The sequence below is a fragment of the Engystomops pustulosus genome, chromosome 5, assembly GCF_040894005.1.
Source record: "Engystomops pustulosus chromosome 5, aEngPut4.maternal, whole genome shotgun sequence".
In the NCBI taxonomy this organism is placed as follows: Eukaryota; Metazoa; Chordata; class Amphibia; order Anura; family Leptodactylidae; genus Engystomops; species Engystomops pustulosus.
In genome coordinates this window covers 200,678,989-200,703,818 of record NC_092415.1, presented here as the reverse complement: position 1 = coordinate 200,703,818, position 24,830 = coordinate 200,678,989, and positions in this window count along the sequence as shown.

Here is a 24,830-nt window from a genome sequence, read left to right as displayed (position 1 = left end):
TATTGAAATAAAAATGTTCTTGGCAAATTGATGATAATTGAATGTTTACAGTATTTTTGAATAGAAAAACCTTATTAAATATAGGCGGTCCCCTACTTAAGGACACCCGACTTACAGACAACCCATAGTTACAGACAGACCCCTCTGACCTCTGGTGACCTCTCTGGATGTTACTATAGTCCCAGACTGCACTGATCAGCTGTAAGGTGTCTGTAATGAAGCTTTATTGATAATCCTTGGTCCCATTACAGCAAAAAATGTTTAAACTCCAATTGTCACCGGGGCAAAAATTTTTTCATCTGGATCTACAATTATAAATTATACAGTTTCGACTTACATACAAATTCAACTTAAGAACAAACCTCCAGACCCTATCTTGTACGTAACCCGGGGACTGCCTGTATGTTGATTATACAGTATTGTCATAAATATTTACTAAAAATTGGTAAAGATTTTTTTTGTAACTTACAGGCGATCCCCTACTTAAGGACACCCGACTTACAGACGACCCCTAGTTACAGACGGACCTCTCTGCCCCCTGTGACATCTGGTGATCTCTCTGGATGTTACTATAGTCCCAGACTGCAATGATCAGCTGTAAGGTGTCTGTAATGAAGCTTTATTGATAATCATTGGTCCAATTATAACAAAAAATTGTCACTGGGGCAATAAAAAAATTTTGTCTACAATTATAAAATATACAGTTTCGACTTACATACAAATTCAACTTAAGAACAAACCTATAGAACCTATCTTGTACATAACTCGGGGACTGCCTGTATTTTAATTTACCGTACTAAAGAGAGCAAAAAAAAAAATTTTAATGTGTTTTTGCTTCATGTCGCTACCGTAACCTTATAATTTCTGGGAGAACATATTGCTGATGTCAGGCCGCGAGCTGGGATCTACTTTTCCCACATGTAATAAGAACTTCACTCCCCAAAGACTCTGTCTGGTGCACTTGAGGAATAGAAAAAAAAAAAAAACTTTGTAGCTGAAGACTTGTTTGTGAGTCTAACAAAATTTTCTTTAGAGCTACAGACTTCGAAGATTTTTATAGAATTATTTTATTATTATTTTTTATTTATTTTTTATTATTATTTTTTATATATTTTCTGTATATTATTCTGTAATAATATCATATGCCAGAGACTAAAATTAGTCAAAAAATTCTACCTATATTTGTATCTTGTGTTTTCCAGGATCCTTTGATAATTTGCATATTTGTTTTTCTTAACATGTGGACAATTTTCACTATTTTTGTCCAGAGGTGACCTTTGGAATTCCAGAATAATTTTCTCTCTTTTTCCAAGTGCCCCCACGTGACCCGGGAGCACAAACATCCGAGAGACCTCTGGGCATCTTCACATCTGCTGGCATCTGAGCTGAAGGCCATTGTGTGATGTATTTTTAACAACAGGTGTTGGGGATAGGGAGGGGTGTCTTGGTTATTAAGGGGATGGGCCGTAACACCGGCTAATTTTTAGTTCCCAGGCTATTTAGGAACAATCCAGAAAACAAGCCTAATCTGTTTGTACAAAGCCGACACTGGGAAAACCACAACAATCAGTCCCAGTGTTTACAGTATGTGTAATTCCGTCGTCTGGATTTAACTTTTTACCAAAAATTTCCAAAAGTTTGATGGATCTCCATTGTATTCCCGAATTTTTTAAAAAAAATAGTTATTTATTTCTATAAGTATTTTACATTGGAGGAACAAAGAAGCAACACGACTGATTAATGACCTCAGTTTAGGATAATGATTCCCAATTTGTAAAATCTAAGTAGAGCCATTTTTATCTAATTGTTTCATTACCTGCGCAGCTCGCCACGAGAAGAGTCCATCGGTGTCGGCCAATTCTAGAAGGAAATTAGCGAAAATAGGCTGAGAGTTATTATTATTATTTTATTATTTATTGCTATTAAATGTTTGTTGGCATATTTGTGTTAATGATGGTTTTTCTTTTTGACAATTCCAAAAAATCTCATTTAATTTTAAATTTTTTTTTGTTTTTTACATTTATTTTCAGTTTTGAAAGGTATTAATATTTTTTTTCTTTTAATTTGTCTAATCTTTCAGCGCTACAAATTGTATAATTTATTGTCTAGGATATTATCATTATTTATTGCTCTGGACGAGGAAAATAACGTGGAAGTGCAAGGATGGATTTAGGAGGTTAACGAGAAATATTCGGAAGTTATGAAATATCCGGGGTTTTTTTATTTACCGGTCTCCTGATATTCGTATGATTCTGAAATCGGTGAGAATAGAATATCTAGATTGTTGGATGCCCAGATGGATTTATTAGGTTGAATGAATTGCATACATTTGGATGATAAATCAATAAATAGATAGATAAAACATAGACAGATAGATACATTTGAATAATTGAATGAATCTGAAACTATGGGGCACATTCATCACAGCTTGTACACCTGAAAACAGGTATATGAGCTGTTATTTTTGCGCAATTCCCACCACCGGGATTTTCGCCTTCTACCCCCTGTATGTCAGTTGGGCGCGGAGTGGGTGATGCCGCGCTGTGCAGTGGGCCTGGTTGGGCATGGTTGCTACGTCTTACCCTTACCCTGGCAAGTTGCCTGGTGGACATCAATCAGTTCTTCTGACACACATAGACCATGCATGGAAAGACGCTTGCCCTTGGCTTGGTGAACCTAGAACTGTTCTAGAACACAAAGTCTTCTTCTGCTTACACCGTAAGTTCTATCTGGTGCACACGGCCAGCATATTAACATCAATGCTTAGCGACACATCTTCAACGTGCCGGGCTTGGATAAAGTAATGTTTGAGAGTTCATGAGACACTGATACCTGGATTGGTGCAGCAATACGTACATACGTACACAGGCAATGGATGTAAACCTAATCAAAACATCCAGAACTTGCATAGGCAATGGATGGGAACCTATGTAGAAAACTTTGCCCTGAGGCCTGGTGGACACTTATCCCAGTCCAACTTCTACTGACATACAAAAGCAATTAAGTGAAACCTATTTCACCACTCTTGTCTACTGGGTCTACATAAGTACATCACACGTACATCACATGGACTAGTATGTCACACGTCGGCTATGGAAAGGGTTTACGGACTGAGCTGAGCATATTGCAGCTCACCGGTAACACCCGTGAAAGCCGCCAGCGACAATCAAAGGCCATCTCGTCTAAGATCTTTGTTCTCCATGACATCATCTGGGAACGGCCATCTGTCGTCACAGAAAATAGTGCCCAAAGCTCCAAAACTGCAATTTTTCACCATTTTGCAACATGAAAAAATTCGGACCGTGAGCCACATTTATCATGCAGTGTTCAACAGAATTGGGTTGCACGCTCTATCCTAAAGGTATACCAACAAAAAAGTTGCAGGAGCAGTGGGCGCCAGATTCATGAAGAACATGCGCCACAATTCATGAATCTAGCGCCCCCTGCACACTACACAGGCAAACTGCACATAGTACAGACTGCACTGTTTGTGATAAATGTGGGCCAGTGTATGGGAAACCTACCTAAGGACTACTGACCTGCTGGATCTAGACCAATTCAAGTTCCATTGTCTAAGGCACTGTGACCTAGTGGACATGGGAGAATACAAGTTTCTGATAGAGGTATACCATAGATAGAGCTCTTTAAGAGTTGAATTCTTCTTATACACTTAGGCATTGAATGGGAGTCTGGATGGGACCCTATCTCCTGCTGACCTGGTAAAACTGGGACAAGTTAGGTTGTTTTTGGTAAACATAGTCAATAGATGGAACCTTATCTAAGGCACTGGACCAATTTATATTTTTACATATATACAATAGATGGATTAAGTCCCCATCTATGGAGCTCTTACCTGGTGGACAGAGAGCAGTCCAAGTTCTTGCATAGGCCCTAGATGGAAGCTATTGAAGACACATGGCCCCTGTCCTGGTGGGCTTGAAGCAATGATAGTTTCTCATACGTATATATGTAATACAAGTAAACCAGTGTAAGGAACTCTGGCTATTGACTTGATCAAGTTGGACTGATTCAAATGCATATCTAGATGTTGAATAGGAACCAAACTACGGCACCACAGCCAAGTGGACTTTAGACCACTTAGGTTTTTCGGGAAAAAAATAACTTATGAATAGAAAACCCACATGTCCCGTGGCCCATGGCCGGGTAGTTCTGGATCAATTTATGTGCTACACAGTGAAAATAGATTAGAATGTCTCTAAGCATATGGACTCTTTTTGAATTCTATTAACATTTATATAGACATTAGATATAATTACTATCAGACTGGGGTTTTTCTAACCACATACTGGACCCCAAAGGTACAGTAGAAGACAACTCAGTTTGGTGGATACTAGGGTCTATTTCCTAGGAGTTGATGGAGGGTGGGCCTCCAACATAATTATTTCTGGTGAGTCCAAAGCACCCCAGTCCGACGTTGCCACTAGATAAAATTGTTCTAGGACCAACCCATCTATCAAATCTCTCGGAAAGAAGCCCCAGTAGCCCCTAAATTGGATTGTCTTCTTCTAGACCTCTGGAACCCATTACTATGTTGGAGCCAGGGCCCACCTCAGAATCCTCTGGTACACTAGTGGGCCAGTCTGACCCTGTATGGAAACCTTTCTAGAGCATTCTAGCCCTTTGCATGGTGGACTTGGACCAGTTCTTCGACCTAGGCAACCTTCTAACATATTCATAAAGGCCACGGGGTCTACAGATACAGCTAGTACTTCTGTGTGACTACTCGATAAGCCATGGGTATAAAGTATGTCACCCAGCTGCCATCACTACGGGCAAGCAGTGGTCCATTTAAGTGACTGTAACTCATGCTTAACACATTTGATTGCCGAGATGCCATCATGTAACTAACCTCGTAATGAAGGTCAGATGAAGTGTCAATTTGTTTCTTATTGAAGTCCACGCATCCCTAGCCACCTATGGAAAATTACTATGTGACAGAGAAGAGAAAATCTGGAGCGGGTGTCTGTATGCCTGGCTTATTATACGCTAATCAGAAAGAATTCTCCTTCTGCATTGTCTGTGTCGCAGAACATGACAACCTCCCGCACGGCTGTCAATGCTTTTATGTCAGGAGCTGGGATTAAAATATCAAACCACATTTATTATGCGAAACCCCGTGTTTAATGGCAGATTCAAATTACTTGGCCCACTTGCTCCGAATATTTCTCCCATGTGCTCTCCAACCTCAGATCCTACTTGATCCTTGTTGTGATGTTCAGGAAATCCTGATGAATTCTTATGAAATTTTTGAGGTTGTTTTTAGCAGTAATACTTGGGCATCAGCCATCATTTATGGCAATTTTGTGGTAGGCAACGTTAACGCTTCCATATTGCTTGTGATTGCCGTCCCGCGTGTTTAGAGGACATTAGGCTTGATGTCTGACGTGTGTTTTTGAGACAACAACCTCCCATTAGAAAGTTGCCATTGGCTGTAGTGTTAGATTTGGCCACATGCCACAGATATTTTTCTTGGTGTCCTGGTTGTCCCACTTCCCGGTGCTCCATTGGTGGACTCCATTAAAGTCCACCAACAACTAATCATGGGAATGGAGATATTTGTCTACATCATAATAGGCTGCAGAGACAAGGATATGTTGTTCCTTTGGAGAGTATCAATCACTTGGGATTCATTCATCCGTGTTACACTCTGCCAAATCCTTAGGCTGGGATGAAAACCAAAATTTTAGTTCATGATTAACCAACTTATGGACACATAAAATAGAGGAGGCATCGCACTGAAACCCAAGACTTCTTCCACTGTTATACGAGCCATGGTGGACCAGGTGTTGAACTGTAAAGAGTTTGACCACAGTCGGAAGGGGACAGCTTGCTCCCCTCTTCCCATTCCATTGGGTCAACATTTTTCCTTTGCATATGGATAGTAAATGATTTGTGCAGCCCCTCAAAACTTCAGATCAAAAGCTCAGAATGGTCTAAGTTGGTTTCCCTTGCCACTAGTCCTAGGGTCCTCCAATAATGACATTTCAACACAAACATCTCGAAAATATAGAAAAACAATATAGTTTCTGAAGGAGATTGGTAATGATTGGTAATATGTTAAGGGTACAGCATTGATAGGTCTATTCCTCACTTGTTTTCAGCAATAATAGAAGAGTTTAAAAATACAGTCTGCAGCTCTCTGTATTGAGCCTGTATGGTAGTGTATGGTAGTGTATGGAGGCAGTGAATGGACCTTGTATAGTAGTGTATGGAGCCAGTGCATGGCTCTAGTATACCAGTGAACAGAGCCTGTATGTAGGCAGTGCCTGGTTCTTGTATGGCAGTGTATGGACCTCATATGGTAGTTTGTGGAGCCTGTAAGTAGGCAGTGCCTGGTTCTTGTATGGCAGTGTATGGAGCCTGTATGTAGAAAGTGCATGGACCTCGTATGGTAGTGTATGGAGCCTGTATGTAGGAAGTGCATGGACCTCGTATGGTAGTGTATGGAGCCTGTATGTAGGAAGTGCATGGACCTTGTATGGTAGTGTATGGAGCCTGTATGTAGGCAGTGCATGGACCTTGCATGGTAGTGTATGGAGCCTGTATGGAGGCAGTGCATGGACCTTGTATGGTAGTGTATGGAGCCTGTATGGAGGCAGTGCATGGACCTTGTATGGTAGTGTATGGAGCCTGTATGTAGGCAGTGCCTGGTTCTTGTATGGTAGTGTATGGAGCCTGTATGTAGGCAGTGCATGGACATTGTATGGTAGTGTATGGAGCCTGTATGTAGGCAGTGCATGGACATTGTATGGTAGTGCATGGAGCCTGTATGTAGACAGTGCCTGGTTCTTGTATGGTAGTGTATGGAGCCTGTATGCAGGCAGTGCATGGACCTTGTATGGTAGTGTATGGGGCCTGTGTAGAGGCAGTGCATGGACCTTGTATGGTAGTGTATAGAGTCTCTATGTAGGAAGTGCATGGACCTTGTATGGTAGTGTATGGAGCCTGTATGGAGGCAGTGCATGGACCTTGTATGGTAGTGTATGGAACCTGTATATAGGAAGTGCAAGGACCTCGTATGGTAATTTGTGGAGCCTGTATGGAGGCAGTGCATGGACCTCATATGGTAGTGTATGGAGCTTATATGTAGGCAGTGCCTGGTTCTTGTCTGGTAGTGTATGGAGCCTGTATGTAGGAAGTACATGGACCTTGCATGGTAGTGTATGGCGCCTGTATGGAGGCAGTGCATGGACCTTGCATGGTAGTGTATGGAGCCTGTATGGAGGCAGTGCATGGACCTTGTATGGTAGTGTATGGAGCCTGTATGTAGGAAGTACATGGACCTTGCATGGTAGTGTATGGAGCCTGTATGTAGGCAGTGCATGGACCTTGCATGGTAGTGTATGGCGCCTGTATGGAGGCAGTGCATGGACATTGCATGGTAGTGTATGGAGCCTGTATGGAGGCAGTGCATGGACCTTGTATGGTAGTGTATGGAGCCTGTATGTAGGAAGTACATGGACCTTGCATGGTAGTGTATGGAGCCTGTATGGAGGCAGTGCATGGACCTTGTATGGTAGTGCATGGACCTTATATGGTAGTGTATGGAGCCTGTATAGTTCCTTGTGTAAGGAACTATTGCCCACTAGTTTGCTGAGAAGACCTGAACATGCAACAGTTTTGTTGTAACATATTCATATGAGATTCAACATTTTAAAGAACTCCATATACGTCTATATAAAATCATAGACATGTAGGGTTGCCATCGATGGCTCAAGCGCCTCCATGGAATCTCTACTACACACTGATCCCCAATCCATCCCTATACAAATATCGGTCTCCATCCTTCATCTCTACATATATTGTCCCTAAAAAATAAAAAAATTGCTCAAAACAAAACTTCCTGTAAGGCATCAGCACATGGTGCACTGCGGCGCGGCATCTGTACCAGATTATTAGTGCCCAATCTATGGGGGACCTGAGGCTCCACACAATAAACTCCTTCCATTAGAGAAGCCGAGTTTTTAAAAAAAAAAAATGTTTTTATTCTTTTTGAATTTCACGAAATAGTCATTTTTTTTTGTTTAAATTCAAAGCTTTGAAGTCATTTTCTTTTCTATCCCATCTTTCGTAATGTTTGAACATTTCGAAAATTCGTCTGTATTTAAGCAATTTTTTTTTTTGTTTGCAAATTATTCTTAAAAAAAAAAAAAGGGCGATATTTTAATATTCGCTTTTCTTCAAAAAAAAAAATGCTCGGTGCTCAGTTGAATGAGTTCACAGAGAAGCTACAAAAGAGAGGAAGATAATTATTTTTTACCTTCGTGAACCGGCAACTGAGGATCTGCAAACATATATGGAGATGAGTAAGAGGGGATTTGGAGAATAAATTATAGAAGATACTTTACTGACAGTCATCAAAGGAAAGGCTTTTGGGAGTAATCAAATCTAATTATGTCGGAGAGGTCCACAGATGTAACAAAGGAACAGACTCAGGTAGAGCCATCGAGAATGTAATGGGGGGGAGATGGAGATGCATATTCCATATTGAACAGATAATATGGGGAGTGATTAAACCGCTCTTTAGGAGAGATTCCAAAATACGAGGCGACGCTGTAGAATCTATCATTCAACAGATGGATAATCCAGGAATAAAACCAGGATGGAAAAAAATGGAAAAAAAAAAAAAAAATGATGCAGATATTATTATTAAAAAGTCTAAAAACGTGGCAAAAGTTGGCGAGGAAATGAATTAAAATTAAATTGAATTTTAAAAAAATTAGAAAAAAACTGGTGCAAATTTTCAATGGAGGAAATGAATTAAAATTAAATTGTATTTTTTTTTTAATTGGGGAAAAAAATTGGTGCAAATTTTCAATGGAGGAAATGAATTACAATTAAATTGAATTTTTAAAAAAAATTGGAAAAAAAAATTGTTGCAAATTTTCAATGGAGGAAATGAATTACAATTAAATAGAATTTTTAAAAAATTGGAAAAAAAAATGGGTGCAAATTTTTGATGGAGGAAATGAATTGCAAGTAAATAGAATTTTTAAAAAAATTTGAAAAAAAATTGGTGCAAATTTTCAATGGAGGAAATGAATTAAAATTAAATTGAATTTTAAAAAATTGGAAAAAAAAATAATTGGTGTGAATTTTCAATGGAGGAAATGAATTAAAATTAAGTGGAATTAAAAAAAAATTGGAAAAAAAATTGGTGCAAATTTTCAATGGAGGAAATTAATTAAAATTGAATTGAATTTTTAAAAATTGGAAAAAAAAATCGGTGCAAACTATCAATGGAAACTTAAAACAAAAAAATCTAAGAATAATTATGGTAAATAATCAGTTTGGAGATTTAAGGTAAACTGTTAAAAAATGTGGCAAAATATTGGAGTGTAAATTTAATGTAAAATTAATTTTTTTAAAATGGGAATAGATGATGGAGAAAAATTGGCCCAAATCTCCAAGATTGTTCTTTTAAAATCTATGAAATTTCTAATTAGCACAGTTACTTTTATCCTCCTCTATGTATTCTGTCTACCCATTTATAATGTATAAAAATTATGTTTAAATTTAAAAAAAAATTGGCGCAAATAATTATTTGAAAAATATATTTTTAAAAGATTATGGTAAATAGTTGATGTAAATGTTTAATTTTAATTTTCTTTTATTATTTAAAAAAAATATGATGCTAAAAATAATACAAATATCACATAGGGAATTTCTTTGAACAAATATGGTGGTAAAAAATGGGTGTAAATGTTACATTTGAACTTTTTTTCTAACAATTGAAAAATAAATTGGTTTACTTGTTTAGTATAATTATTTGCTTTATTTAAAAAATAATTATTGTAAAAACTGATTTTTTTTATATTTTTGATTATTACATCTTTTATTATTTAATATTAAATATTATTAAAATATTATTATTAAATATTTTATTATTAAATTTTTGATATTGATATTTTTTTTCAAGATGATTTTTTTAAAGATCCTCATTTACTCAATCTTGGACTGGACTCTACTTCCTCTGGATACAGGAAATGCCTATAGATATTCCTTCAGCCAATCACTAGTTGAGGTAGGTCACTACCATGGCCAATTGTGGGCTGGGGATGCATCTCCATAAACTGTATTACACCTTGACGTGAAGATCAGTGAAGACCATGTATAGGAACTGGAGAGGTGGGAGATGGCTCAGAGTGACTCTCAACCTACCGTAATAATGATAACATAATAATAAGTCTAGACAAATTTTTGGAAACTCATTTTTGGTTTATGGGTCTATGATTTTTTGAAGGTTGACGTGTTATATATCATTTGATGGTTTGAGTTGAAGGTAGGAGCACCTTCTGCAGTTTGGTTTTGGGATGACTGACTCTCAGCAGGTCTACGTTCACGATCACAGGACTACTTTATCTCCACTGATCTCTCTACAACCATACAGCCTATGTACAGATACAGGCGGTCCCCTACTTAAGTACATCCAACTTACAGATGACCCCTAGTTACAGACGGACCCCTCTGCCCACTGTGACCTCTGGTGAAGCTCTCTGGAAGCTTTACTATAGTCCCAGACTGCAATGATCAGCTGTAAGGAATCTGTAATGAAGCTTTTTTGATAATCCTTGGTCCAATTACAGCAAAAAATTTTGAAACTCCAATTGTCACTGGGGCAAAAGAAAAAAATTGTCTAGAACGTCAACTATAAAATATACAGTTTCAACTTACATACAAATTCAACTTAAGAACAAACCTCCGGACCCTATCTTGTACGTAACCCGGGGGCCGCTTGTATTTACATTTCATCAAAGTATCGGGCATGTTGGAATGAAACATGTTCAATTCATGTTTCCACTAGCATTGATTCCATGCAGATTTGATTGTCAATGACATAGGTGGCTGTCAAGATCTACCCATCAGGGTTTGTGGTGTCGTTGTGGAATATCCATTTAGTTTCTTATACTAAATATGTAGAGTTATAAGATGCAGATACCATTCACTTTTGGTGGGTTGAAACCTATTTGGCCTTCGAGCACCCAACTAGATGTCACACATCGGGTCTGACTTGCTTGCATGCAACTTCCGGGAACCATGGATCATTGTAACTCGGAGGGTGTGTAGCCACTGTCCCACTAAGCTGATTTGGCTTGGGTTTGCTCCTGAGGGTGTTGTCTAAAGGGCCTCTTGATTTTCACCCTTTAAACCCTGTATGTGAATTTGTTGAATTGAGCCGTCATGCCACTACCTCGGGGGTAGTTTTGGTTACATGAAAGGTCTAAGACAGGTCTGGAGACAATGGGGCACATTTACTTACCCGGTCCTGTCATGATCCTGCGGCGCGTTCTCCAATAAGGATTCGGGTCTTCTGGGGATTCACTAAGATCATGCGCCCGATGTCCACCAGGTGTCGCTGCTGCGCCGAGGTCCACCGAGGTCCGCCGGAGTTCACCTGGTTCTTCTCGGTGCATGTGAGTGATTGATTTTGCGACACAATTCGTTTTTCTTTAATCCATGGTTTTTCCGAATCCATCGGGTTTTCCGACGGCCACGCCCTCCCGATTTTTGTTATGTGAAAGCCAGTGTGATTGCGCCGAAATCCGATCATGCCAAAATCCCAGATTCATTCACAGGTAGGGTAAAAACATAAGTGTATTGTGAATTAACACATAGGCTCAGGCACCTTTCTGTAGGGAAGGTGCCTTATATACCCTGAAGAGAAACAGCATTGTTTTGGGTGTGCTGGTCAGGGAGACTCTATGGGACTGTTTCAGGACTGGTGGAAAGATGCTGCCCCTCCCCTTTTAGAAAATAAAGTGTAAGAAATTTCCACCAATCTAAAAAAACATCAATGGGGTGTTGTAAAATTAAAAAATTATATATTTTAAAAATGAATTTGGAAATTTGAATGGACAAATAGACCAAAACAAGTGTTAATAGATGATATACGGTAATATATATATATATATATATATATATATATATATATATATATATATATATAAAATATAGAGAAAATGTTACTAATATTTTACACATTTATTGTTTTTCCATTTTTTTTTAAATTTTTGACTACTATTAAAAATTCAGCTCTTCAAAACTATTTCTAACTAAACAGAAGTGCAGAAGTTTTCTTAGAACAAAACTTAAAAATGATTCCCTTATGTGCAGCTTTGAGATGTGTTGAGATTCTAAACTTTTTTTTAAGGCCCTTCAATCATTTTTGTTACAGCCTAGTATTATGTTGTTGAAGGGGAGATGGAGTGAAAGAGAGGAAGGCCGGGCCCATCTGCCTGGGATGAAGCTTATTTTATCTGCACTTTTTAACTTGATTCTATATAAATATCTTTTTCAGAAAAATTTAAAAATTATTCATTGACATTACTACAATCATTTTTTTAAATGCTAAATATATTTCAGAATATTTTGGACTATTTTTGGCCTCTATCCAAAAAATGCATTGGGGGGGGGGGGATGAAAATTACTTTGGGTCATTTACAGCTAGTTTGCCAGTCATGAAAAATAGGAGGGGACGGGGGAGGGGATAACAGGGCCGGCCTGGATGTGGCCACCATGGCTCAGATGTACTATAGCCTACACCTAGCTGTTATAGGTTGGAAATTCTTAATAATTCTGACATATCTGGTGCCGGCAAAGCCGATGATAAAGACCAGTGCTTTGTGTATTTTGGCCCCATAGTGTTTTCCCAGACAGTTTTTTCAGGCATTTTTTTCCTACAATGAACACCTGAAAAAACAGTCCCAGAGCATGACAAAGAACATAAAAAGGCCCAAAAAAATAAAGTTATTTATAACATATTATTTAAGTAACTTCATTAACTCCATTTACCTACTCATATTTATAGCAATGCCTACACATACCACCTATGCCAAAATGTAACAATATGCAAATAAGTCTGAAGTGCTTTGGGGGGGTGGGAGCAGAGCACCTCAGGGCTCCGCCTCCACATCTCACTGGCCCCATTAGTGACATAGCTGAAGGGGGAAGGAGAGAAGGCACTGGATGGGAGAAGTTTAGCTGGGGACGTTGCTACTGCTATGGAGGCAGAGCCCTGAGGTGCTCTGTTAGCATGCCCCAAAGCATTTTTGACTCATTTGCATGTTTCCCAAGTAAAGCTTGGTCACAGAAGGAGCAGCTGAAAAATAAAAAAACAAAGGTATGGGTGACATCTGTGGGCATAACCTTACATAACATTGCAGTTAGTTCATGTAGGTAAATCATGGTAATCGGTCCCTTTAAGAAATTATGATAGTTCAAACTATTGTTCAAACTACATTTATTTTCCTCATGAAATTGAAACCTATTGGGGGACAATTATCAAGGCTTGTACTGGCATAGCAACCTTCATAAAGGAATTGGACAGGAATTACCACTTTTTCACCCCTTACGCCATCTTCACGACAAGTGGGCATGAAGTTGGCCATGCCAGGATACTAGCTACAGCCTGCGCCCTTTCCTTATTCAGTGTGCCGGCCTCGAATTGCCCTCAGTAAAATTATGTGGATCTGCGTCGGATATATTAAGGAGCCTGGAGCCTCTTCATATATCCAGCTGGACGTAAGGGGCCACGAGATGTGCTACCACTTGATAAATTTCCCCCTTTAGGGCACATTTATCATACACTGGTACCAAGATGGTGCTCTCGCCCGCTGGCACCCACCGGATCTATCAGGTGGCTCTGGCCTCCTGATGGAAATCGTGTCAGGCAACTGTGATGTGCTGTGACCTGACGTAGAATCGCGCCGTAGCCTACGTCTGAAGGGGTGCAGGCTAAAGGCAATGAATTCCTGCCCGAGTGTTGCCCACTCTGCCGGCAACCACAACCCTCCTTCACACCCGTCCATGATCACTTGGCATGGAGGTGACAAAATAAGGTAAATTTCTACCCATGCAGCAGGAATTGCGTCCATTTCAGGGCTTGTACTTCAGATTTCAGACCTTTGTATCATAGAAAAAAAAAACTGTTAGAAAAAAACAGTAGTCCGTCAAGTCCAACCTATACATTATAGTCCATTGATTCAGAAGAAGGCAAAAACCTTGCAAGGCTGATGCCGATTGGCCCAAAGCAGGGAAAGTTTCCTTCCCGACCCTGGATCAACTGAAACTACTAACAAAAAGTTTTATTCCCATACGATGTGTTTATTCCTGACTGAATGCATCCGCTCTCTTTTTAAATCTTAGTTTTTGAATTAGTTTTAACTTTCGCGCTTTGCAAATAAAAATAAGTCGGAGAGAAAACATCTTATAGCATTTTGTATCCCTGCCCCACGATGGATAAAACTGAAATTTGTTTATAAAAATGAAATATTCTCCAACCATAATCGATCTTAATTTTTTTAAATACGTCATTTTTTTTTAAAATTTGCATTTGTATAATTTTTAATTTTTTTATAATACGGTCATAGAAAATAATATATAATCCTCTGATTTCTCAATTTCCGATCTTTCACAATTTTTTTAAGCTTTTTTTTAACTTAATTGTTGAGTTGTTAAAGACAGTGTATACATTACTGGAATGAACATTTTTATAAACTTTCTAAATATCAATGGCTCCTAAATTTTTTGGACAAAATATAATAGTCGTCATATAATTGTTTTATTTTATTTTTTTGTGTTTGTGTGATCTCACTAGACTTTTAGAAAGTGAATGGGGTTTTCTAAGCACTTTAAGTGATGGGTGTATCTAGTGTCCAACGTTCACACCCGTAATGGTGACATGGCAAAAGATTTAAGGATTTTTTTGGATGTTAGCCAGACTATGTTATTTTCAAAACGGAGTCCAATTTGGTAATGCTTCAGCAGACATCAAAGTCATTTTAAGTCACTTGAAGTGGGATGAAGATAGTCGTGGAATTCCCTCACTTTGTCAGAAAGATTGACATTCAACCTTCCCAAAGCCGCACACCTATTCCTAACATTATAGTCAATTGCCCAAGGCTCCAGTAGGCTCTTCCTGAACAGATTACTCAAGGCTTCGAGTAATCCCCCCCCCGATCAAAATCAATTGTCCTGAAACATGATCAGAAAAAGCTTTGTCACCAATCAATAAAATCTGTTCCTTTTATGTTTGGAAGAGAAAAAAAAATTTTTACATTTGATTGGCGCTGTCTTGTCCGTTGTCTCATTCTTGAGGCCAAAATCCCATTTTGGTGCATTCCACGACTGTTCAAAATGATAAAAATGTTAAAAGATGTTTTTGTCAGTTTGACGCCTATCGAGTGGAAAATAAAATAAGATTGTGATATATTTTTGAAAAAACAACCTTTTTTTACCGCATTTTACTAATATGAAGGAGATTTTTTGAGGACACGACTTCAGAGTTCAGAATTTGTTTACTGAAAAATGATGATTTGTACTCATTTTTAATGGTATTTTGAGGTTTTGTTGTTTTTTTTGGTTTTTTTTGCCTATTATTGGTTGAAATGTCTCTTTCCCCTAGGATAGAAATAAATATTGCGGAAAACATCATAAACAATAAAATGTGATAGACATGAAATAGATAATGGGAGTCATTCATCTAATTTCTCCCTTCCCTGAGCTCTTTTTGCACCTTTTGTGAGTCTATTTTTTTGCACCTGATTTGTCTTTGTCAAATAAAGTTTTTTTATGCGCCTTATTAGGTGCAAATTTAAAAAAAGGTGCCATGTTGTTGCACAAATCATACCATTGCTTGTCCTAAGCATGGTCTGCTACACGGGAACACTTCTCTGTCCTGTCTGCAGCTCCTACACACTTCTCTTCTAACGTGCTACATGGGGACACTTCTCTGTCCTGTCTGCAGGCCCCACACACTTCTCTTCTAACGTGCTACATGGGGGACACTTCTCTGTCCTGTCTGCAGCTCCCACACACTTCTCTTCTATCCTGCTACATGGGGACACTTCTCTGTCCTGTCTGCAGCTCCTACACACCTCTCTTCTATCCTGCTACATGGGGACACTTCTCTGTCCTGTCTGCAGCTCCTACACACTTCTCTTCTAACGTGCTACATGGGGACACTTCTCTGTCCTGTCTGCAACTCCCACACACTTATCTTCTATCTTGCTACATGTAGACACTTCTCTGTACTGTCGTTATCATCCTCCCCCTCATACACTTCTCTTCTAACCTGTTACATAAGGACAATTCTCTTCTATCCTGCTACACGGGGACACTTCTCCGTACTGTCTGCAAAATCCTGCTCTGAGCTGTTGCTTTTGCAGATTGTTTATAAATAGAATGTCATGAACTGTAAACAAAGGCTGCACATAGTGTCTGTAGTGTATGTAGTGTGTGCTCTGCTGCTCTCCATAAGAGCGTAATGTTGCTTCTCAGTTTCCGCCACTTTCAGGCTGGAGGGTTTTTGCGCCGTGATTGCGCCTAAATGAACAAGTTGCTAATGATGAATGATTATTAGACTCAGCAAAACATCTGGATTGGTGGGAAAAATTAAGAAAACATTGTTGCTGCACGGATATTTTGTTGTTTAGTCACAAAACTGGTGCAAAAAATGTGTGACAATATAAAAAGGCCCAAAAACAACAGAAAAAACAAGTGATACATCTGGCCAATAGTTGTTTGCCCCGTATAATGGAGTTTAATGTATCCTAGATAGATAGACAGATAGATAGATAGATAGATAGATAGATAGATAGATAGATAGATAGATAGATTAGATTATAGATAGATATGAGATAGATAGATTAGATTATAGATAGATATGAGATAGATAGATAGATAGATAGATAGATATGAGATAGATAGATAGATAGATAGATATGAGATAGATAGATAGATAGATAGATAGATAGATAGATAGATAGATAGATAGATAGATATGAGATAGATATGAGATAGATAGATAGATAGATAGATAGATAGATAGATAGATAGATAGGAGATAGATATGAGATAGATATGAGATAGATATGAGATAGATAGATAGATAGATAGATAGGAGATAGATATGAGATAGATAGATATGAGATATATAGATACATATGAGATAGATAGATAGATAGATAGATAGATAGATAGATAGATAGATATTAGATAGATAGATAGATATGAGATAGATAGATAGATAGATAGATAGATAGATAGATAGATAGATAGATAGATAATAGGTTCTGACTTGCAATTCCAGGTGAACCGATATAATTCCTAAAGATAATAATAATCTAATAATAGGGAACATATACAAATAAAATCAGACAATACAGAGTAAAATCATAGTTATAAGGAAACAATAGGAGTGAGGGCTCTGATCACCAATCTTCACATAGTCCTTTGCACAGTTTAATGTGTCATGGGCAACCTTCCCTTTAACCAGCCCGAGGATTTTGGAGATGTGTTAATATTTGGGTCCCTTTGATTATCAGGTCTTTTTGGGTGAGTTCTGTAACGAGATTATGCACCTGGAACAAGCGGCAGACAATGGGGGGCAGTAGTTTATAGCTCGGCATCCTTCTCTTCCTCCCTCAGGTAAGAGCGAGATCTAATCTCCTAATCACGGCGCACCCTCCCTCCGTCTGTTCAATTGCCAATAAGCAGCTTTAGTCCGGGGCTTGTGTTACCCACAGCAGAAGCCAGGAGGGATGGATCACATTAAACCCAGCCAAATTCTTGGACAAAACCCTCCAGAAATTCAAGGAGGAAAAAAACCATTCTTCTTCATCTTCTTCTTCCGGCCACAAATTTGTATTTTTTTTTGTCACTTTTTATAAAGAATTTTTTTAAATAATGACATTTTTTTTTCCTTAAAAAAGTGAGAAATGTGCAGTTTTATTGAAACACGTGGATAGTATCAGGTCACATATGTGAGTCTGCTGGGCCAAGGTGCGTGACTGAACTTGACTGATTTTTGGAGTAACCACTAATCCTGAATATTTTTGGTGGGGGAAGGCGTTTCCCGGCGAGTGGGAATAAAAAAATAACACGGGCTGGAATGTGATGTCTCATCGTAAAGGCTGGAAATACATAACATCACGCACATCGCCGGGGTAACTTCAAAAGGTTGACAAAAAAAAATTACTTAATAAAATGTCCGGATAAGAGGTTAAACTGAAACTGAAATATTTGATAATTTTGGAAAAGTTGGGTTAAAAAAACATGGCTGACCTTACTTATAGGGTCAGTGGCGTAACTTGAAGCTGGTGGGCCCCAGTGTAAAGTCTGTGCCAGGCCCCCGACTATAATGTATGGTTTATAGTAATAGTCTTCTTATATGGGAAAGTGACACCATAAGGGCCCCATAAACCCCTTGGGCCCAGGTGCGATCGCAACCTCTGCACCCCCTAAAGTTACGCCCCTGAATAGGGTTCTACCAAGTTCAGCCAAACCGGAACCTGAAAGTTCTGTTCAGTAGTGAAACCCAACCACTCACCCGTACCGGCAATGCCCGTAATAGTGGGTGTTACCTTTTAGATGCCAAGGGCAAGGCAGCCATGACTGCCGCCATTTTCCTGAGAATCATCGCTCCATGTGATCTTGTGTGAATGGCGGCATTTGAAGAGTTATCACCCATGATCTGTGCCAACACCAATCATGGGTGTTACCGGCGGGAGGGTGGTGACACCAAACACTGAGCTTGAACCCAAACTTCTGGGTAAAGTCTGGATTTAGGACCCAAACCGGCAATGTTTAGCATTGTGGTTCGGGCCTACTCATCACTACTTACTAATTCCACATAGGTTGCCACTTCCATGTACATCCAAAGAATATCTGAACTTATACAGAAAAGGTTTAGGGTTGTATAGAAAAGTTGTTGTCGTACCTAGGCCCTGGGATCTGAGAGGGCACAGGGGGTGTCCTGTCCCACAGGATGAGGTGGCTGCCAATTAGTGGCCCTGTTACAGATTTTGCAGTTTCAAGTTAATGGTAACTGTGGCCATGGTTCTGGTGACTGCTTTGGGGTCCATAAGGTAAAGATATGGCCCACTTTGCCATTCAAGACCCTATCCTGAGGAGGTACTTAAAGTATTAGGGCCCACATGTCCACGTAAGGCCCAAATTGTCTTTGAGAGTTCAAGGAATAGTAAATAAACACTGGGCCAAACTGGGCACCATTATGGTTGGCCTATTCTTGTATTTCCACTATGGAGTCCCCACTTTACTATGATTTACTAAGAGATTTGTGTGTATCACCGTGTAAAACCTTGAGTCGTAGATGGTATTACTGGCTACAGATAGGAACTGTAAGGAGAGCGGCATTGTTTCCAAGTAACAGCTATAAGGGTTGCAATAGTATTTTCATGGGGGAACAGTAGGGGCGTTATTATTATTATTAGCACTGAGGAAGTTGTAAAGGATATGAGGACATCCATACCATACTGCCTACCACAGTGATTAGGACAGCCATGTTGTTTCCCTGTGGAAGCTACCAGGACGGCCATTTTGTTTTCCTGAGTAAGCTGTACATATATAGCCATATTGTTTCCCTATCAGAGCTATTAGGACAGACATATTGGGGGTCATTTACTAAGGGCCTGATTCGCGTTTTCCCGCCGTGTTACCCGAATATTTCCGATTTGCGTCGATTGTACCTGAATTGTCCCGGGATTTTGGCGCACGCAATCGGATTGTGGCGCATCGGCGCCGGCATGCACGCGACGGAAATCGGGGGGCGTGGCCGAACGAAAACCCGACGGATTCGGAAAAAACGCCGCATTTAAAAAAGGAAATTGTGTCGCGGAGCTTGCACTCACCTTCATCCAGGATAGGAACTTCAGTGCATTTCAGGAAACTTCCTGGTGGACGGCGGAGGAACTGCCTTGATGAATCCCGGCAGAGAACGCGCCGCTGGATCGCGAATGGACCGGGTAAGTAAATCTGCCCCATTGTTTCCTTGTGACAGCTATAAGGACGGCCATTTTGCTTTCTAGAGAGTGATGTACGTATAGTCATATTGTTTCCCTATCAGAGCTATTAGGGCAGCCATATTGTTTCCTGTGGAAGCTGCCACAACAGCCATTTTGCTTTCCAGAGTGCAATGTAAGTCAAGTCATAAAAGGAGATTTATCATCAAGTTTCTGAGGTAAAACTGTTCTAATTGCCCATTACAACCAATCAGAGCTCAGCTTTCACTCTCCCACAGCTGTTTATAAAATTAAAGCCGCGCTCTTATTGGTTTCCATGGACATCTAAAACAGTTTTACCTCAGAAACTTGATGATAAATCTCCCCCATATTGTTTCCCTATCAGAGCTATTAGGAAAGCCATAGTGGGGGAGATATATCAGTGGTGTCTGAAGTAAAACTGTTCTAGTTGCCCATGGCAACCAATCAGAGCTCAGCTTTCACTTTCCCACAGCTGTTTATAATATGAAAGCTGAGCTCTGATTGGTTGCCATGGGCAACTAGAACAGTTTTTACCTCAGAAACTTGATGATAAATCTCCCCCAAGTTGTTTTCCTGAGGGAGTTTGAAGCACAGCCATATTGTTTTTATGTGGTTGCTATATGACAGACATATTGTTTCCCTGTGGGACCCATAAGGATATTTATACTGTCTCCCTGTTGGAAGTGTACGGACAATCCTTATATAATCTGTAAGGACAACCATACTTTTTCCTCTCGCGGTTCTACGATCGGCCATATTGTTATGGACTCTCTGTGGGAGCTACATGGACGGCCATATTGTTCCCCAGTGGGATCTGTAAGGACAACCATATTGCTTTTAAGACACAACTTGTGGGAGCCATCTTGTGACAGCCATCCCAGAAACTTAGGGCACCCAGCTTTCCCAAAAACCAATAAACCTTATATAACAAATACTAAAACCACTCAATCTGACAGGTTAGTGAAGGTTTGTAACCCCCACCTTATGTATAGGTGGGAAAATTGAGGGCGCGCCCAGGTGATACTTCCATCCTGAAACTCATTAGTGGTACATGGAGGTTTACACGGGACCCTGAGGGGCAGAGGTGACACTCAAGTGAATTCTATTCGGAGCTGCTCATGCATTATAATGTGGGCTGAATGGGGACAATCGGCCTGACCTTTCCTGTCTTTCCCAGAACTTTTACAACAGGTTTTTGGAATGAAGCAGGTACCTGCAGGACTCTCTTTGTCTTATACATTATGTACAGGTCATTCATATTCAAATTCTAGAATTGTTGGCCTTTAAGCCTACAGAATGTGTAAGATAAGGTGGTCCAAACCTGCATCGTTATTTCCTATATATTATATATACTTGTCGTCAGAACCTTCCCCTCATATAGTGTCACACGAAGGAGATATAGTCCATATACAGACCCGTATACTACCTACAGCACAGTAACCACATAACAGTTCTGAAAATCTGACATCTACAGGTTTGTGATGGTCACAAGTTTTGGGTGCCAGGGTATGGGTGCTATGCATTTATCCATGGGTGCCAGGGTATGGGTGCTATGCACTTATCTATGGGTGCCAGGGTATGGGTGCTGTGCATTTATCTATGGGTGCCGGGGTATGGGTGCTATGCACTTATCTATGGGTGCCAGGGTATGGGTGCTATGCACTTATCTATGGGTGCCAGGGTATGGGTGCTGTGCATTTATCTATGGGTGCCAGGGTATGGGTGCTATGCATTTATCCATGGGTGCCAGGGTATGGGTGCTTTGCATTTATCTATGGGTGCCAGGGTATGGGTGCTATGCATTTATCCATGGGTGCCAGGGTATGGGTGCTATGCATTTATCTATGGGTGCCAGGGTATGGGTGCAATGCATTTATCTATGGGTGCCAGGGTATGGGTGCTATGCATTTATCTATGGGTGCTATGCATTTATCTATGGGTGCCAGGGTATGGGTGCTATGCATTTATCTATGGGTGCCAGGGTATGGGTGCTATGCATTTATCTATGGGTGAAAGGGTATGGGTGCTATGCATTTATCTATGTGTGCCAGGGTATGGGTGCTATGCATTTATCTATGGGTGAAAGGATATGGGTGCTATGCATTTATCTATAGGTGCCAGGGTATGGGTGCTATTCATTTATCTATGGGTGAAAGGGTATGGGTGCTATGCATTTATCTATGGGTGAAAGGGTATGGGTGCTATGCATTTATCTATGTGTGCCAGTGTATGGGTGCTATGCATTTATCTATGGGTGCCAGGGTATGGGTATTACACCTTTATCTTTGGAGGATAGGATGTTGGTACTACATCTTTAGCTCCAGGTGTCAGGGTATGGTCACTATCCCATAAGCTATGGGTGCCAGGGTATGGGTGCTATGCTTTTATCTACGGGTTTCAGGGTAAAGATGCTATACCTTTATCTATGGGTGCAATGGTAGGGTGCTACACCTTTAGCTATAGCTGATAGGACTTTGTTACTAAATCTTTAGCTCTGGGTGTCAGGGTATGGGCCCTATGCCATAAGCTATGAGTGACAGAGAATGGGTGCAACATCTTTAGCTATGGGTATCAAGGTATAGGTGTCACTACTTTCGTTCTGGATGGCAGGATATTGGTACTTTGTCTTTAACTGTGGGTGCCGGGGTATGGGTGTGATACCTTTAGCTATGGGTACCAAGGAATGGGTGCCACACCTTTATCTTTGAATGCCAAGGTATGGATGCTGCACCTTTAGCTATGGGTGTTATGACTATGGGTGCCACATTATGGGGGCTATGATGTAGGTATGGGTGCCATTAGCTATAGTTGCTACGACTTTAGCTATGGGTGCCAGGGTATGGCTGTTATGCCATTAGCGCTATGTCACAGGGTATGAGTGTTACACGAGTTACATGAGTGCCAGGCCACAGAGGATATTTTATAGTTATGGGTGCCATTAGCTATAGGTTCTATGCCATAAGTTATGGGTGCCAGTCAGGGGCTTAACTTGAGGCGGTGCAGAGGGTGCGGTCGCAACTGGGCCAAAGAGGCTTAGGCGGCCCATAAGACATCACTTTCCCATACAAGAAGCCTAGTACTTCTCACAATACATTATAGCCAGGGTTAGGGTGCTACATCTAGCTATGGGTGCCAGGTTAGGCACCCCTAAATATATATTGATGATGCAGCCTGTGAATTTGTGTCATAAATGTATATAGCAGTGGTGGCGAACCTATGGCACGGGTGCCAGAGGCGGCACTCAGAGCCATTTCTGTGGGCACTCAGACCATCACCCCAGGACAGAGTTCACCAAATAGGACCAAATCCACCAAGTCCCAGGCAACTTAAGAGATGCTGCTCTCAGCGCTATTTTAAAGCAACATTTCATTGGCTGTTAGGAACTGCGGGAAAAGGGAGATGGTGTTGACAGAACTGCATTATCTTTGGTGGTCATCCTGCTGAACCAACCATTTTTCCTCTACAGAGAGACACTGGAGAGAAGCTACAACGAGAGTCTAAATTTGCTCTCCTTCTTTCAACTGTATTGGTGGCCTCAGGTGGCCAATACGAATGAAAGATGTGGAAGAACAGGTAGCAATAAGTTACAGCTTAAAATGCCATGTTGGCACTTTACGGGAAAATAAGTGGATTTTGGTTGTAGTTTGGGCACTCTGTCTCCAAAAGGTTCGCCATCACTGGTATATAGTGCAGACATAAATGAAAAATTCCTTTAAACAGTTTTAAGGAGGAAGAGATTTCCAGCGATAAGGTGAAGAACGAGATTGTGGAGATGATAGAACATAAGTAAAAGAAGATGTACAGAATAATCTGCTCTGCAGCCAGAGATTTAATCACAGGGACTAATAGGATTAGTGATATGGGGAATGTACCAGGGCTCATATACACAGGTGCACAAACACAAACATTACAACATGATCCCTGCTCCTGCCAAAAACTGCAACAACTAGTGAAATAAGTCATATCCCGAGCGCCATCGAGACCGGTAACACTGCACCGCCAACTACAGGGGATGCACATGGCCTTCCCAACCACTAGTATTAGAAATGCTACCTGTTACGTGGAGGCCTCTGATTGATTTAGCATTGGGGCCCCCGGATCTGGAGCCTCTAGTTATGGCTCTGGTCTTCAAGAGGCCCCCATATGAATGAGGTCAAAGTCAAACATTAGTTCATCTGTGATATCCAAATTCTATGAGACTACCTACATTTGTTTCATAGACTTGGAACAAACTGGTAACCCACATACTCAACCATCATCATGGAAGCTTCAAGGTCCCAATTCTCACAATCGGTGGAGGACTTAGCGCTCAAATTTCCTTGTTAATTTAGCCAGTTAACTTCTCCAGAAAAGGTGCCTGACCAGGATCTTTGATATATTACTACTACCATAGTACTACTCTTAACGCAGTGGTATGGATTAAAGGCATTATCTGTATATGCTTCCACAACACAAATTAAAGGGGTTTGTTGGGTTTTCTGGAAAAACCCTTGAAGTCTGAGGCTAAGGGAAGATAATTATCAAATGTCCTGTTCCGTTTCCCATACTGGCGAGGCAGCCATTGGTCTCTCCACTTGGTCATCATTGGTCACTCCCAGCTTGGCTCACATGGTAAAGGTTTCAGTGACTTCTGCAGCCAATCAGTAGCCTCTGAGGTCACAGGAAGGAGAAGAAAGAAATCACTACTAAATGCCACTGTCCGCATTCTGTGCCATTAGAGGTAATTCTGAGCCAGCTAATAGTATACACAAAGAGACCAGGGGGCAATAAACCCCTTTAATACTGGATGGTATCAGATTTCACAAAAATGTATCCGTGGCGGGTCAACCACAAACTATAAAATTGTACTTAATTTGCTCTGGTTTCAGAGTTGTGGTAGTCTTTCAGTTTTTGACAGTCCCCCAACTGTTCTGGGGGGTAACAGGTCCACTTCAGCCAATCGATGGCCTCAGCAGATGATAGAACGCCACTTTCTCTATGTTATGAGTGCAGCCTCCAGTAGTGGTGATGTGTTGGAGACCACCAAGA